The following is a 17,593-nucleotide window of genomic DNA, read 5'->3' on the forward strand; positions in this document are numbered from 1 at the left end:
GGAAAGGAGGAGGAAACCGACGGGAGCTGTGCTAGGAGCCTGCGCGCTCGCTAGCCTCCCACGGCCCTGTGCGCGTGCGCCTGGGGTGCTGGGCTGGGCGGGGCGGGGGGCGGCAGGTGAAGGCAAGGTGAAAAGGCAGCGGTGTGGGGGGTGAAGAGCTCAAGCAGGTGAGTGGGGAAGAGGTTGGACCTTCACGTCCTTGTGGGTGCCGGGTCAGGACTACAGGAGCCACGAAAATCTCCACAAGTTGTGGGAAACCAGGAGTCAACTGGGGCCAATTATGGGCACATACACACAACGCCCACCAAATTGTAATTAATCCCATTCATTTGTGGCAGGTGTTTTAAAAACTTTTTTATTGTGGTAAAATACGTAACATAAAATTAACCATTTTAAATCTTTTTTTTAAGTACAATGGTAGTATACCACTTTTAAAAAAAATATATTTATTTATTTATTTACTTATTTATTTATTTATTTATTTATCTTTAGAGGGGAAGGGAAGGAGAGAGGGAGAGAAACATCAATGTATGGTTGCCTTTCGTGCGTCCCCTGCTGGGAACTGGCCTGCAGGGAACCGGCATGCAACCCCAGCAGGTGTCCTGACTGGGAATGGAGCCCTGATTGTCTGGTTCGCAGGCTGGCGCTCAATCTACTGAGCTACACCAGCCAGGGCCATTTTTAATCATTTTTAAAAAATTTATGTATTCATGTTTAGAGAGAGGGGAAGAGAAGGAGAAAGAGGGAGAGAAATCTCAATGTGTGATTGCCTCTTGCACGCTGGTTACTGAGGACCTGGCCTGCAACCCAGGCATATGCTCTGACTGGGAATTGGGCTGGAGATCCTTTGGTTTGCAGCCTGTGCTCAGTCCACCTAGCTACACCAGCCAGGGCCATTTTAAATCATTTTTAAACGTACAGTTCAGTGGCATTAGGCGCATTCACATTGTTGTGCAAACATCGCTATCATCAACTTCCAGAACTTTTCCATCTTCCCAAACTGCAACTCTGCCCCCGTTAAACACACTGCCCCCAGCCCCTGGCACTCACCATCTTTCTGTCTCTATAAATCTAACTCTTCTAGGGGCCTCATAAAACTGGGATTACCCACTATCTGTCCTGTCGTGACTGGTTTATTTCACTCAGCATAACGTCCTCAAGGTTCATCCATGGGGTTGTAGCAGGTGTCAGAGTTTCCTTTCTTTTTAAGACTGAATAGTACTCCATTGTATGGATGGACCCCATTCTGTTGATTTATTCATTCTTTGGTAGACCTTTGACTTTTCCCACCTTTTGGCTATTGTGAATAATGCTACGAACATGAGTGTACAAATATCTGTTCAAATCCCTGCTTTCAATTCATTTGGGTATCTCTCTAGAAATGGAATTGCTAGATCATATGGTAATTCTATATTTAATTTTTAAAGGAGCCACTATACTGTTTCCCACAGTGGCTGCACCATTGCATGAGAAAGGTTATTTTAACACTACTTTTTAAAAAAGAATGAAGTTCATGGCACAGAATAAAGGACAGTCATTTAAATGGGAAAAAAAGTTGACTTTATGTAAAATTGACCACATGACTTTTCTTTTTGTCACGTCTCTGGCATCAGTGTACATTTTATGGTGGGTTGTATCTTTGGGAACCACGTGGGAGAAACAAAAGGAAAACTCAGTCAACACTCTCTTCCAGGGTCCAGCCCAGGTCCCCTGGTCTCCCTGGCTCAGCCCTGCTCACCCCCTGTCCAGCTGCCTCTCAGTTATTCTTTTAACAGTTAATTTGCAGTGTCCTTTATGTGCTAGACACTGTGCTGGGCACCAGAGATACAATGTTTAAAAAACAGATATACAATATACATACACTTAGTTGCAAAATGTGATAATGCTCTAGAAATGCCAAGATGTAACCATAGCTCTTCCCTAATTAAAACTGCTCCCAGACATGCCTATCCCTTTGCTTCTATAATCCAAGCCTTTTTAGTTTTGCCTCTCACTGTTTCCATGCACCCAAAATTCGGGAGCAGGCTCAGCTGGCTTCAGATAATGCCATGACCTTTCCCAGCTCTGGGAATTTCCACTTTCCTTCTGTTGTACAAATTGATCTCTCCAGCTTATTTCATTGTAGGCTGTAAATGCATATAGTCTTTTTTACTTTTATAATATAAATTTTATTTATTTTTAAATCCTCACCTGAGGTTATGTTTAGAGAGAGAGAACAATGTGAGAGAGAAACACCAGCCCTGACCAGAATCAAACCCACAACCTTTAGGTGTATGGGATGATGCTGTAATCAACTGAGCCACCAAGCCAGGGCACATACAATCTTTTTATTGGGCTATAGCCTACATATAATAAATGCACAATTCTTGAGTGTTCAATTTCTTGAGCTTGGAAACATGGGGAGAACATTTAAACTACCCCAGAGTTTCTTCAGTGCCCTATTCAGTAATTCCCCTTGCCCCACCTAGCTGTGGTGTGCTGGTAAATGTTTAACAGTGGACTTTTGGGGGGGGGGAGGAGAGAGAGAACTGTAATTTGTAACATTACACTATTTTTGTGGTATAAATATTTTCACCACAACCGATTATCATGGAATTAGAAAGATTGCTAACAATCGGCACCTATGAACCAGGAGAATCTAGAATATCACTACCTAGAGACATGCAGATTCTGATTTCTGTCCCCATAGAGTCTATTTGTAGGTTCCAGTACTCTTTGATGTCTCCGTTGTTTTGGTTTGTTTGTTTTTGGTTGTTTTTTTTTAACTTTTTTGATGCACACAGTATTTTTGAGATTCATCCAAGTGGTTGCATCTACCAGTAATTTGTTCTTATCCCTTGCTATGTGATATTCCAGAGTGTATAACTGGGGATTGCCCTTCCCAGAGAAGCTTCTTCAGGAGGTTAAAGAGATCAGGTCTTTTCTAATAATCAGATTTTTCAGTTCTCCTTGATTCCTACTTAACGATTCTCCTACTTCTTGCCACTTCCTCACTTCTTGGCATTCCCACTGCACCCTCCTTATTTTTGGTTGGTGGCTCTTGCTGTGTTTTGATTCACCTCCCTGCTCTTCCATTTTGCCTTGCCTACTAGTTAGGAATGTTTTGAGGGCATGAAGATGTTGGTTTTGTCTCTTTCTCTCCCTGTCCAGCTTCCTGGGGGTGAAGCCCCATACAAAGATGCTACTTGAATAAATGAAATGGGTGTTCCTGCCCTTGGGAAGATGCATTTCCGGCTACATTACCTGATTCTCAGAACTTAGTCTGGAACATGCGGTTTTATTATTGACGTGGCAGTACAGATACACACCCTCCACCTCCTCCTCTATCTTTATTAGTGAGCACTATAACTTCTCCCTGTTACATATCTCTCTACTTATCATTGCTTCCAATCACATCACGCTTAATACATCTGTTCCTTGATCCCAGAGACTTGGGTGGCTCCTAAATCACTCCTCCCACTCCCAGGGGATAAATTTCTAATCGCTTTGTTGATAGATTCAGTCCAAGGTGACATTTATCTTGTTTAAGCACTATTTAGCATTAATGTCACCTGTGTACCTGCTATCTGTCTACACCTGCACCTTGACCTTTATCTCTCTCACTTGTGCGGTGGATCAACTGAAAGAACGGCTGGCCCCACCCCTTTGGGGAACAATTGAACAATTTAGCACTATCTGGAATGCCCTAGACCCAGGAATTCTTCTCTTAGGCATATAACCTAGGAAACTCTTAATCTTGTATAACCAGGACACACACACACCGTTTTTGGTGGCACAAATCTGGGAACTACATAAATACCCATCGAAGGAAAAATGGAAAAATACATCTTAGTGTAGTCTCATAAAGAAATAGTGAGGGGGCGGAAATGGGAGGGAAGTGGAGAGAACTGGGGGAGTGAGCTGGGATGGGAGTAAAAAGACAGAAAACTACTTGAGCAACAATTAAAAATAAAATAAATGAAATTTAAAAGATAAAAATATTGAGCAGCAGAAGACTCACAAAGGACAACAATATAAAAGTCTTAGGAACACAAAGTGATGGAAGACTCTGTATGACACCATGTGTATAAACTGAATATGGCTGAGCATTGTGAAGCATTGGCGTAATGCGGGTTTTGTTGTTCATTGATTTTTGGAGGGAGAGAGACAAAGGGAAGGAGGGAGGGAGGGGAGGGAGAGGGACAGGCAGAGAAACATCGATTTGTTGTTCCACTTATTGATGCATTCATTGCTTCTTGTGTGTGCCCTGATCGGAAATCAAACCTCAACTTTGGCATATCAGGACGATGCTGTAACCAACTGAGCTATCTGGCCAGGGATGGGAAATGCAAATTTTAAAATAAAATTAAAAAAGGACAATATCAAGTGTTAGCAAGGATGCTGAGCACCTGGGACTCTTATGTTGTTGATGGGGTGGCAAAAATGGTACAGCCCCTTCAAATAATGATTTGGCGATTTCTTAGAAAGTGAAACACACGCTTACCATGTGACCCAGCCGCCTACTCCTGGGTGTTTACCCCAGAGAAATGAGCTCACAGGTTCACACAAAAACCCGAACAGGAATGTTCATAAAGCTTTGTTTGTAAGAGGCCCCAAACTGGAAACAACGCAAATTTCTTCAGTGGGTGAATTAATAAATTCAGGAGAAGCATTAGTTTCATACAATGGAATACTACTCAATAAAAAGGAACAAACTGTCTATACATGAACCAGCTTGGGTAAAGCTCAAAGGCACCATGCTGCATGAAAGAGGACAGTCTCAAAAAGTTACATAGTAACTTGATTCCACTTACATGACATTCTTTTTTTATAAAAATGATCTCACCCGACAATATGTTTATTGACTTTAGAGAGAGGAATGGGGAGAGAGAGAGAGATACATGATGTGAGAGAGAAACATTGCTCCGTTGCCTCCTTTGTGTGCCCTGATCAAGGATCGAGCCTGAAACCTAGGTATGTGCCCTGACTGGGAATCGAACCCACCAACCTTTTGGTATATGGGATGATGCTCCAATGAACTGAGGCACCCGCCCAAGGCATTACATGCTTTTTTCTTTTCTTTTTTTTTTACATTTTTTGTACATTTAAAAAAAGATTTTATTTACTTTTAGAGAGAGGAGTAGGGAGGGAGAAAGAGAAAGAGAGAAACATCTATCAGTTGCCTCTCATATGCACCCCAACCTGGGAGGAGCCCATAGTCCAGGCTTGTTTCCTGACCTGGAACTGAACCAGTAACCTTTCCCTTTGCAGAACGATGCTCAACCAACTGAGCCACACTGCTCAGGGCACTCTGTACTATTTATTTTTTACAACTTTTATATGAGCTTAAAGTTATTTCAAAATAAAAAGTTAAAAAAAACAAGGATGATATGGCAGTTTCTCAAAAAATTAAACAGAACTACCACATGATCCAGCAATTTCACTTCTCAGTACAGACTCAAGAGAACTGAAAGCAAGGACTCAGACAGATACTAACGCTCATGTTCACAGGAGCATGATTCCCAGTAATCAAAAGGTGGAAAGAATCCACGCGTCCATCAACAGATGAACAAGATGTGGCCCGCCCAGACGATGGAATGCTACTCAGCCTTTAAAAAGGAAAGAAATTCTGACCCCTGCCACAACATGGATGAACCTGGGTGACATGCTCAGTGAAACAAGACAGTCACAAAAGGACAATTGCGTGATTCCCCTAGGAGGTCCCGAGAGGAGTCAAATCCACGGGGACAGAAAGTGGACGGTGGCTGCCAGGGGCTGGGGAGGGCAGTGGGGGACAATTCATTAAGGGGTACTGGGTTTCCTTTGGGGGCGGTGACAGCGTTTGAAACCACGTGGAGCTGGTGGTCACAAAACATTGAGAATGTGCTAATGCAACTGAATTCTTTGTTATGCATGCTTTTAACTTTATCTTACTTTCATGAATTTTTGCTAATTTTGTTATTGTATCTGTTTGGCGGAAACGGTATATGATGATGACTATTTAATGCATATCTTTTCAACTTTGTGTCATTGCTGCTACCCTGGCAGCTTAAAATGGTCCACGATGGAGGTGTTTACCCCACGGAAATTGGCACATGCTCCAAAGGGGGCTCAGTTTATTGTGTTTCTGATTGTCTATCAGGGGTGTCCAACCTGTGGCCCATGGGCCACATGTGGCTCAGGATGGCTGTGAATGAGGACCAACACAAAATCGTAAATTTACTTAAAACATGAGATTTTGTTGGTGATTATTTGTTGCAATGTGTTTAAAGTGTGGCCCAGAGATGCCAAAAGGTTTAGACCAAGGCTCAAAAAAAAAAAAAAAAAACCAAAAAACAAAAAACCTCACCTTTTTTTGGTAAAGGATCAGGTAGTACATTTTTCTGCCTTGTAGGCCCTTTATTGCATCTACCCAGCACTGTGGTCAGAGTGAGAAAGAAGCCACAGACAGCACTAACCGAATGGGCGTGTCCTGTGCCAATAAAACTTTATTTACACAAATAGGTGTCGAGCCATCGCATACCAACTCCTGGTGTAGGCTTTGAAAAGTGATGTAGAAAAATTAATAATAATGTGGATCAAGCTTTAAAATGTGCCATGGTATCTACAGTTGTTAGACTGTGAATAGCACAGAAAGATGAGAAAATATTATTTCCAGTACTCACAAACTATTATCTGATTTATCAAAGAAGATGTTCATGTTGTTGATAAACAAGTGAAATTGCAACAGATCCTCCTATGTCTTCACTCTCACGGTACTCATTAACGTAAATGAAAATTATCACCCACGTTTCTGTTGGAACTACCCTTGTTTTATTGTCTGCAACCAGCTGTGGATTCAAAAGTTAGCAAAAATCCACAAAAACATATGTTGAGGTTCAAGTGGCTAGATGGAATTCACAGTAGAGAATCGAACATTTTCTTATTACTTGTAAATTGCACATTATACATTTATGTCAGTGGCATTTGTAATCTGTATATTTGTCATTTCATGCATACGATACATTGATTTGTAGAGATGGATAAACTGCCCTCTGCAGACGGCTGGCCCTTAAACACCGCTGCCTTGACACGCGGAGAGTTGAGATATTTCTCCTCCAACACGGCAGGCATTCGTTCGGCTAATACTTATTCAGCGTCCGCTCTCTGCTAGCAGAGACGTATGCTAGGTAACGTGAACATTCACTAATTATTTATTTCAACAGAAGTGTTTTGCGCCCCTTGCCTGCGTCAGCATAGGTCTGGGTACTTAGCTAGTCGGGCGGAGGAGGGGTGTGGGGAGGGAGAGAGCGCCCAGCAAACAAGCAGAATGTGCGGGAGTACAGAGGCTCATCTCTAGTTGGCCATCTGGAATTCCTTTTAAAAAAAAAAGTTTAAAAAGTTGAGATATCGTTGACATATAACATTATATCAGCCTTAGGTACTTAATGATTTATTTTCTGTATATTCTGTGAAATGACCACCACAATAAGTCTAGTCAACATCCATCACCCACATAGTTACATTTTTTTTCTTGTGATGAGAGCTTTTACAAATGACTCACTTGCCCTGGCCAGGTAGCTCAGTTGGTTAGAGCATCATCTTGGTACACCAAGGTTCCTGGTTCGGTCCCCTGTCAGGGTACACATATGAGAAGCAACCAAAGAATGCATAAATAACTGGAATGACAAAATTGATGTTTCTGTCTCTTTCCCCCTCTCCCTTCCTGCCTTTCTCTCTCTAAAATCAGTAAATGAAAATAAACACTCTCTTAGCAACTTTCAGATACACACGACAGTATTATTACCTATAGTCATCCCCGGGCTTAATTATTTTATAACTGAAATTTGGTACCTTTTGACTCCTTCAACGCATTTTTCCCACTCTCCACCCCTAGAGGTTTTTTAAAAATGATTTTGTACCATGACCGGACCAACGGATGGGTCACGTTGCTATCTGTTTTATAGCTGTGCAAGACAGGGCCGTGCGGATGAACAAGAACCGGGAGGGAAAGTTGAACATGAAGGGAATTTGACCAGGGGAAGGGAGGGTAGTAGGTGAAGTTTATTTTTTGCTTTCCCATTTACTTATGTCATAGCACTACTATTTGGTAATAAACACATGTTTGGTGTCTTGTTAAATTTAATTTTTATTGAGACATAATGCGTGTAATGTAAAATCTACCCCTTTAAATTAAGTGCAGAATGCAGTGATGTTCCGTGTGTTTTCTGGGCTGTGGGACCATCACCAGCAACTCCCGATCGTTCTCATCATTCCTGAGAGAAACTCCATCCTCGGAGCGTTCCCTCCCGGCGTCTGCCCCAGCCCCCAGCCCCCAGCCGCCGTGAAGCTGCTCTTTGTCTCCGCGGTGAGCACTGGCTTTTGCTACCCACTTGTGGTTGCGCCAGTAAAGAGCCTCCTAAAGGAGTGAAGTCAAAATGGGGCTTCAGGGCGCAGCTGCAGTGACTGCAATCAAAGTCCACACTCAAGGTTTCTAGAAGAAACATGACTTTTTTTTTTTTTTTTTTTAACAGGGGCAGTTGAAAATCTCCTGGGCTTAGCAAAATCAGAAGGGTGTGTGCAGATGTGTGCAGACTTCTGTTTCAAGGTCAGGTTGGTAGCCCAGATGACCTTCAGTTTATGGAGGTCTTTGTCAGTGCCCTTGCCGTTCCCGCCTAAGCCCAGGAGATATGTTTGGAGAACTTGGCAAGTGAAGAGCCCTTCAGAAATGCGGGGCCTTGAAAAACTCGTTTTGGTCTTCTGGCTCTTAGTTTTCCCTTTGGCAACATGATTTTCTCCTTTGACATTAGAGCAGGACTTGGCACGGTTTCTCCGAAAAAGATCAGATAGTACATATTTTCAGCTGTGATGGTTGGTCAGACAGTTTCTGTTGCAACTGACTACTCTGCCTTTGTGGCAGAAAAGCAGCCACCGATGCTGCGTGACAAGTGGGTGTGGCTGTGTCCCAGTAAAACTGTTTGTGGACCCTGAGATTTGAATTTCGTATCATTTTCAATGTCAAAATAGTCTTAAAAATTTTTTCAACCAGTTAAAAAAAAATGTAAGATTTACTCTTCACTCACAGGCTGCACAAAACCAGGCCTGAGCTGGGTTTGGCCCACGGGAGGAATGTTGCCAACCTCTGACCTGGGGTATTCTTTATGCCGGAAGGTGTTTGGGGTACAAACATGCCCGCGGAGACATGCAAAGCAAAACCACCGTGAGATGTCACCTCACCTGTCGGAATGGCTGTTATCAATAAAATAAAAGATAACAGGTGTTGGCACAGATGTGGAGAAAAGGGAGCCTCCATCACTGTTGGTGGGATTGCAAATTGGTGCCGGCACTAGAGAGAAGAGTATGAATGTTCCTCAAAAAAGTTAAGAATACATATATCATGTGACCCAGCAATTCCAAAGAAAACGAAAACACTAATTTGAAAAGATATTCACACCCCTGTGTTCACTGCAGCATTATTTCCAACAGCCAAGTCATGGAAGCAGCCATCACCAGACAGGGTGGATAAAGAAGATGTGGTTCATGCACGCAACGGAATATTATACAGCCATAAAAAAACAATGAAGTCTTGCCATTTGCAACACCATGGGTGGGCCCAGATGGTATTAGGTAAATGAAATAAGTCGGACAGAGAAAGCAAAAACCACATGACTTCACTTACATGTGGAATCTTAAAAAAAAAAAAAGAACAAACAAAACAACACAAAGAGACTCATAGACACAGAGAACAAACTGGTGGTTGCCAGGGGGGAGGAAGGTGGGGAGGACGAGCAAAATTAATGAAGGGGATTGAGAGGTGCAGACTTCCAGTCATAAAATAAATACCTACAGGGATGTAATGTTCAGCATAGTGAGTACAATCAACAATGCAATAACTTTGTGCGGTGAGAGGTGGTAACTAGACTAATCATGATCCTTTTGTAATATATAAAAACATCAAATCACTATGTTATACACCTAAAAGTAGTATAATATTGTATGCCAATTATAACTTCATTGAAAAAATATGTTCATGGTCTCTAGTCTCAAGCTAAGGTAAATCCTTTTGAGTTTCTTTTTTAAAAAAATTATTGATTGATTTTAAAGAGAGAGGAAGGAGAGGGGAGAGAGAGAAACATCCATTTGTTTTTCCATTTACTTATTAATTCACTGGCTGATTCTTCTTTGTGTCCTGAGTGGGGATCCAACCCGCAACCTTGGCGTATTGAGATGATGCTGTGAGCAACTTAGCTCCCCTGCCTGGGCCTTGATTTTCAGCCATTCAACTAATCTGCACCGAACCCCTACTGTGCACCAAGCACTGGCCTCTTTACAAAGTGAGGTAGACACAGTGCCTGTGTGGAGCTCCCAGTCTGGTGGGGGAGAAACAGGGCACATACAGGAAAACGTGTTTCCAATGTTGGTGAGCACCACAGAGAAAGATAAAGCGTGGAGGGGGAGAGCGGAAGGTGAAAACGGGGGGAAAGGCTGCAGCTTTAAATAGAATGTCAGGAAAGAAGGGGAAGGGCCTAGTTAAAGAACAAATATAAGTGACCCGTGGACAGGGACAACAGGGTGGGGACTGACTGGGGGGGGGGGCCGGGGCAGAGGAAAGCAACGGGGAAAAATTGGGACGGCTATCATAGGACAACAACAATAAATAGAAAGAATGTCAGGGAAGGTCTCACTGAGAAGATGGCATTTGGGCAAACAGCATAATCGAGAAATATTTTTTTCTAAAGTTGGGAGTGTGCCCTGCCCTATAGATACCTGGGGGAATGTTTAAAAATTTTATTATTTATTTATTTATTTATTTATTTATTTATTTCTTACTCAAGGATATGTTTATTGCTATTGGAGAGACAGGAAGGGGGAGAGAGAGAGAGAGAGAGATAAACATCGGTGTGGGAGAAAAACATCGATTGGTTGCCTCCTATATGCACCTGGACAGGGGAACCAAAAGCACAACCTAGGTATGTGCCCTGACCGGGGAATTGAACTCATAATCTTTCAGTGTACAGGATGATGCTCCAACCAACTGAGCTGCTCAGCCAGGGCTGGGGGAAGGGTTTTGAGGTAGAGGAAATGACCAGTGCAAAGGCCCTGGGGCAGGTCTGTGCCTGGTGTGTTGGAGAAACAGTGTGGAGGCCTGTGTGGCTGGGGCAGAGGGAGCAAGGCAGAGTCAGTAAGACTGCTGGTGCTGGATGTGGGGTGGGAGAGCAGGAGAAAATTTAAGGACTGTGCAATGTTTTGACCTGAGCACCTGGAAGGACGGAGCCTCTGATTAGTAAAACAGGATCGGCAGCAGGAGGAGCAGGTCTGGGGGAAGAGCAGGAGCTCAGTTAGCCACGTGATGTCAGAGATGCTCATAAGACCCCCATGGAGAGACATCAAAAAGGCAATTGGATACACATGTCATTTTCAACCACCAGTAGTCAACTCTGAAAACAAGGTTGGACTTCTGGAAATGATGGATATAGCAGCAGAATTTGCTGCATTTGCAATAGGAACTGAGATAGTTTGTTTTGAATTTAGTATCTCATATCTGACATCTTAGAGAGGTAACACTGGACATAAATAAGCACTACTTTTTTGCAGGAAGGTTCAAGCATCATTCTAATATCTGTGAAGAAATAGATAAAGGCCTGTTATGTAAAGTGTTTGATAAATAGTATTTGGTAGAGGAAATGAATGAATGAATGAATGAATGAATGAATGAATGCCCTGAAAGGGAGTGACTTATCTTCCAATGTCCCTGGCACAGCTGGCATGGGTATGTTCTCCAGGAGAACTGTCCTTTTTTTCTGGCTGCTATGTTTTTGAGATTCTGCTCACACCCCCAAACCCCAGTGGCCACACTTCCCTCCTTTGATCCACACAGAGTATATTGTTTCTGTTTTATAGGGGGAAAAAAAAAGACCAGGAGAGGCAGCATGAAGTTATCAAGTGCTAGGTTGAAACTTGACCCCAGCTCCATGCTCATAGGCCACACTGTTCTAATAAGAGAAACCCCTTTAAGATGCTATGAAGAAGCAAGCGAGGTGTTTGGAACATGCAGCAGAATCAGATCAGATCAAGGAAGCTGGAGTCTGCTGAGTGGGCTGGTTAATGTCTGACAAGAAGTTCCCCTGAGACGGGAAACCCCTAATTTATAGCATTCGCCAATTCCTGTGGTGTAAATACCCCCATAGTGGCCATCAAGCTACCCACATGATGCCATTAAGTCTCACCAGCCAGAGCCAGCACACCACTATACTTGAGTCTTCTCTGTTTTGGCCCAATATTCTGTTAGTCTAAACATAAATACTACTTACCTTCCCTGTCCTATTTCCTTACTGTGAAATGCCAGTCCTTGCAGGTATCAAATGAAATGATGCAGGTCAAAACCTCTGGGGGGCAGGGACAAAGAATGGCGTGCTATACAAATGCAAGGCATATATACAGGTGAAAGCACAAATTAAGAGGCGCAGTTATATATAAGATTGGACTTTGGAAAGTAATACTGCTATTCAAATATGTTGACATCCTTGACACTGGCCAAGTATGATTTAATTCATTGAGAACCCTGATCAAGTGTGTAAAACATGGCGGCATGGTGGGAATGTGATCCCAGGACAGGGAAGCCCTGGAGGACTTGGCAGGAGGCAGAATTAGGGCAAGAAGAAGACACCAAGTCAACTTCCTACTTTCATGGAGACCTTGGGGGGAGGTCCTCAAGGAAGGAGGTTGAGGAGGCAGTTGCTTATGGTGCCCACGAGAGGGCACCAGGTACTGGAAAACCAACCGCACCCCAGACCCTGGGTAGGAAGGGGAGGGGTCCACCTGAGGGTGGTTGGCTAAAAAAGCAAGGGCGGGGGATCCTAAGTCTTTGAACCTGGAAGCCCCCTAGTATGCTTCCAGAGTTGAAGATTTAGAAGAGAGGGGTTAGCAAATTAGAGCAGGTGTCTGCAAACTTTTTCCTTAAAGGGCTGCCATATCGCAAGCAGTTCAAACACAATCTCTGCCACAGTGAGTCAGCTCTCTGCTTCTAAGTGCCCAAACGGCAGGAGGCGACACACCCACAAACGGGCCTGGCTGAGCGCCGGGGAAGTCTTATTTTTGGAGGCTGGAATTTGAATTTCATGTAAACTTCCTGTATCACAAAATAATTTTTCTTTATTTTCGAACTATTAAAAATGCAAAAACTGCTCTTTGCTCTCAGGTATAGCTTGTCAGTGGAGCATCAATGATAATAAATGTTTGTTTGACGCCTACTAGGTATCAGGTATTAAATGCTTACATGCGGTGGCCTGCGTGGCTCATTTAACACCCAGAGTGGATCTTGTTTGAACACCCGCTCCTCTATGAGACACAAAGTTTCAGTAATGAAGAGCAACAAATAATACTCATTGCTGGAAAAGCAATAGAGCGAGTGAGATTTTTCTTTTATTGAACATCATGTATATAAGCACACCAGTAACATACAGAATATAGATCTCACAGCCCAATCAAGGGAAAAATAATGAATGAATACTATTTAATTCCATTAATTAATTATTTTATTTTAAAATATTTTTTATTTTTTAAATTTTTTTTAGAGAGAGGGGAAGGGGAGGGAGAAAGAGAGGGAAAGAAACATCAATGGTGGTTGCCTCTCATGTGGCCCCCCCCGGGGACCTGGCCTGTAACCCAGTCATGTGTCCTGACTGGAAATCGAACTGGTGACCCTGTAGTTCACAGCCCACACTCAATCCAATGAACTATACCAGCCAGGTCACTGATTAATTTTTTAAAGCAAAACTTGTCTTTATACACTGGTCTGTCACAGTAATGAATAATAACAGGACAATTGAATAATAAGCAATAAGGATAACGGTTTAAAGGGAGAGGACATTTCCACCTAAAAGGTATGGCTTGCCCTGGCCAGGTAACTTACATGGTTAGAGTGTCATCTGTGTGCACCGAGGTTGCAGTTTCCGTCCCTGGTCAGGACACACACAGGAATCGACCAGTGAATGCATCAATAAGTAGAACAACAAATCCATGTCTCTCTGCAAAAATCACTGAGTAAAATTTTAAAAAGTAAATAAAAGATATGGGCCAAATCCAGCAAAGATATTTCATATTTGAACTAAGATTTGAGCTTACCAAATACAAGTAACCTGCAGTTTGGCTCACTGTTTAAAATTTCCAGACAAATAGAACCTTCAAGTGGTCCTAGAGAATAAAGGATGTGAAATTGCTCAAACTCAATTTCTTTGCACTTGAAATCACTGGGCTCTCATTGCTTGTTTAGAATCAACTGCGTAAACACAAGAACGTGTGACACGGCAGGTGGAAATGTGACCTGTGCCCAAAGAGAACTCAACAGATTTAGAACTGTTGAGAGTTAACTGTCAAAATGAACGTGTGTAGCCACTGTGTGTGTCCAAGTGTCTGACATGGAGTGCTCCAAGTTCACGTCCCTGTGGAATGCAAGGTTTATTAAAGGGTAAGTCATAAAGTATTTAAAGCTTACTAAACATCAACAGTAACCACAGCGATTGTTGAGACCAGTGATCTGCAACTGGTGAGATGCAAGAACTGTTAAAACATGCAATACCTGACTATTTAGTCAGGGCACTGACCTCTTTTCCCTTAGATGGTCAAATTAAAAAATGTCCAGAGCTAACACAACAATAGTTGTCTGGTGTGAATGAGTCAAAATCATTCCTGTTTGGGGGGTCAGATCAGCAAAAACACATTTTTTGTGTGTGTGTGCTGAAGAATTTTAGTAACTAGCTCATGTGTGCCACAAGACAAAAAATGTTGAAAATCGCTGGTTTGGACCAGGAGTTGACAAACCATGGCTTTCTGGCCAAATCCAGCCCAATATCTCTTTCTGTAGGAGCTGAGGATGGTTTTTGAACTGGTTGGGAAAAAATCAACAGGAGAATAATATTTCGTAATGCGCCAGGGCCGGGGATTTGGATGTCGGCACCCGCATCTCCGGGTGACTGGCACACAGCACACTCATTGACTCACGAATGGTCCACGGTGGCCCTCAGGCTGCGCCTGCGTGCTGTACCCTCGCCGTCCGGCCCACACAGCTGAAAATATTTACTATCTGGCTCTTTTTTTTTTTAAAATTTTTTATTGATTATGCTGTTACAGTTGTTCTATTCCCCCCTTCATTCCCCTCCACCCTACCCCCCATCCCCACCATTACCCCCCCTTTAGTTTATGACCATGTGTCTCAATTCCTTTAGATTCTATATTTCCCATGCTATTCTTGCCGCCCCCGTCTATTTTCTATCTACTGTCTATGCTACTTATTTTCTGTACCTTCTCCCCCCTTCTCCTCCTCCCACTCCCCTGTTGCTAGCCCTCCTTGAGATCTTCATTTCTGTGTTTCCACTCCTGATCTAGCTGTCCTTTTAGTTTGCTTTTGTTTTAGGTGTGGTTGTTACTAACTGTGAGTTTGTTGTCCTTTGACTGTTCATGTTTCTTTAACTTCTTTTTCTTAGATAAGTCCCTTTAACATTTCATATAATAAGGGCTTGGTGATGATGAACTCCTTGAATTTGATCTTATCTGAGAAGCACCTTATCTGTCCTTCCATTCTAAATGAAAGTTTTGCTGGATAGAGCAATCTTGGTTGTAGGTCTTTGGATTTCATGACTTGGAATACCTCTTTCCAGCTCCTTCTTGCCTGTAAGGTCTCTTTTGAGAAATCCGCTGACAGTCTGATGGGGACTCCTTTGTAGGTGACTGTCCCCTTATCTCTTGCTGCTTCTAGGATTCTCTCCTTCATTTTAATTTTGGCTAATTTAATTATGATGTGCCTTGGTGTGTTCCTTCTTGGGTCCAACTTCTTTGGGACTCTCTGAGCTTCCTGGATTTCTTGGAAGTCTATTTTCTTTGCCAGATTGGGGAAATTCTCCTTTATTACTTGTTCAAATAAGTTTTCCACTGGTGGCTGTGCCTTTCCCCCTTCTGGTACCCCTATAATTCGGATGTTGGAGCGTTTAAAGATGTCCTGGAGGTTCCTAAGACTCTCCTCATTTCTTTGAATTCTTGCTTCTTGACTCTTTTCTGTTTGGCCATTATTTGCTTTCTTCTGGTCCACTCCATTGATTTGAGTCCCAGTTTCCTTTTCATTGCTATTGGTGTCCTGTGGAATTCCATTCATTTCAATTAGTTTCGCCTTCATATATTTGTCTAATTTGTCAGTATAATCAACCAGTTCTGTGAGGATCCTGATGACCAGTGTTTTAAACTGTGCGTCTGAGAGTTTTGCTATTTCTTCATCGCTTAGATCTATGGGCTCTGGGGCTTTGAGATCTTGCGACATTTTTGGTCTGTTCTGGCCCTTTAAGTGTGAGAAGCGGCGCCTTGGACTCCCAGGTCGCTGGGTTGTGACGCTATATGTGGGGGCGTGGTCAGAGCGGGGAAATGGCGACCCCCTCTGCTGTTTCTCACAGCTGGGTGAGGATTAGCGTCTTAGGTGGTTCACCAGGGCCGGGCCACTCAGAGTCGCTGGGTTATGACGCTGTACGTGGAGGTGTGGTCAGAGCAGGGAAATGGCGGCGCCCTCCACTGCCGCCTGCCGCAGGGACCCGCAGCGCCCCAGTCCAACCGCCCACTCTCTCGCCTGTCTGCCCGCCCACAAATGCGCGACCACAGTCAACACGCAGCACCACTCCCCTGCTGTCTCCCCCGCGGTCGCTCGCTTGGTCGCTCACTAGGTCCAACCCTGCGCCTGGACTCCGCGCGCCCGGATTCCGCGCGCCCGAGTCCGGCTGACCGAGACCTCCTGTGCAATCCCACTTCACCAGCTGCTGGTTTCGCCCCTTACCGGTCAGGCTGAAGAATTTGTTGTTAACAGACTTCCGAAAAGTTCAATTTTCCGTGTTCTGGCTATGTTTTCTGTTGCTAATATTTAGTTGTCTCTAAACTTGGTTGTGTGAGAAGGCATGGCACATCCACCTATGCCTCCATCTTGGCGGAAGTCTAGAATTTATTAACATTGTTTATTTTCCTTTGCCTCTGTTTTAGGTACTTAGTACTAGTTTTTTATTTACCATAGTGTTATAATATTCCCTTTTAAGATAAATTTTAAAAAGATTTTATTTGTTTACTTTTAGAGAGAGGGCAAAGGAAGGAGAAAGAGTGGGAGAGAAACATCAATCTGTAGTTGCCTCTCATGTGTCCCCTACTGGGGACCTGGCCTTCAACCCAGGCATGTGCCCCAACCAGGAATCAAACCAGCAACCCTTTGCTTTGTAGGCCCGTGCTCAATCCACTGAGCTATACCAGCCAGGGAAAATAAATAAAATATTTTTCAAAAAAAATTTAATCTTCACAAATTCTACAAATTCTAGTCTGAGGCTCTAGCTAGTAAACAATTTAAACATTTTTTAAAAAGATTGTATTTATTTATCTTTAGAGGGGAAGGGAAGGAGAGAAGGAGAGAAATATCAATGTGTGGTTGCCTCTCATGAGTCCTGTGCTGGGAACTGGCCTGCAGCCCAGGAATGTGCCCTGACTGGGAATCGAACCGTGATCGTGTGGTTCGCAGGCCTGCGCTCAATCCACTGAGCTACACCAGCCAGGGTAAATAAAATATTTTTTTAAATTTAGAAAGACACTTTATAACACAATGGTAAATTGACACCAG

The 17,593-nt window shown here is 43.2% G+C and overlaps 1 long non-coding RNA gene across 3 annotated transcripts; it reads left to right on the forward strand.

The window, feature by feature from the left end:
* Nucleotides 1-122: 122 nt before the first annotated feature.
* Nucleotides 123-9,655, forward strand: LOC128626371 (uncharacterized). 3 transcript variants are annotated; one of them, XR_008390304.1, is made up of 3 exons: nt 123-167; nt 8,157-8,326; nt 8,493-9,655. It is a non-coding gene; the product is annotated as an uncharacterized LOC128626371 (long non-coding RNA). The 3 variants fall into 3 exon arrangements; XR_008390303.1 differs by lacking the exon at nt 123-167 and adding an exon at nt 6,956-7,148; XR_008390305.1 differs by lacking the exon at nt 123-167 and adding an exon at nt 6,956-7,148 and having other exon boundaries at nt 8,162-8,326.
* The last annotated feature ends 7,938 nt before the right edge of the window (nt 9,656-17,593 follow it).

Source organism: Artibeus jamaicensis, unplaced genomic scaffold (genome assembly GCF_021234435.1).
Source record: "Artibeus jamaicensis isolate MK-2021 breed Jamaican fruit bat unplaced genomic scaffold, CSHL_Jam_final scaffold_537, whole genome shotgun sequence".
NCBI lineage: Eukaryota > Metazoa > Chordata > Mammalia > Chiroptera > Phyllostomidae > Artibeus > Artibeus jamaicensis.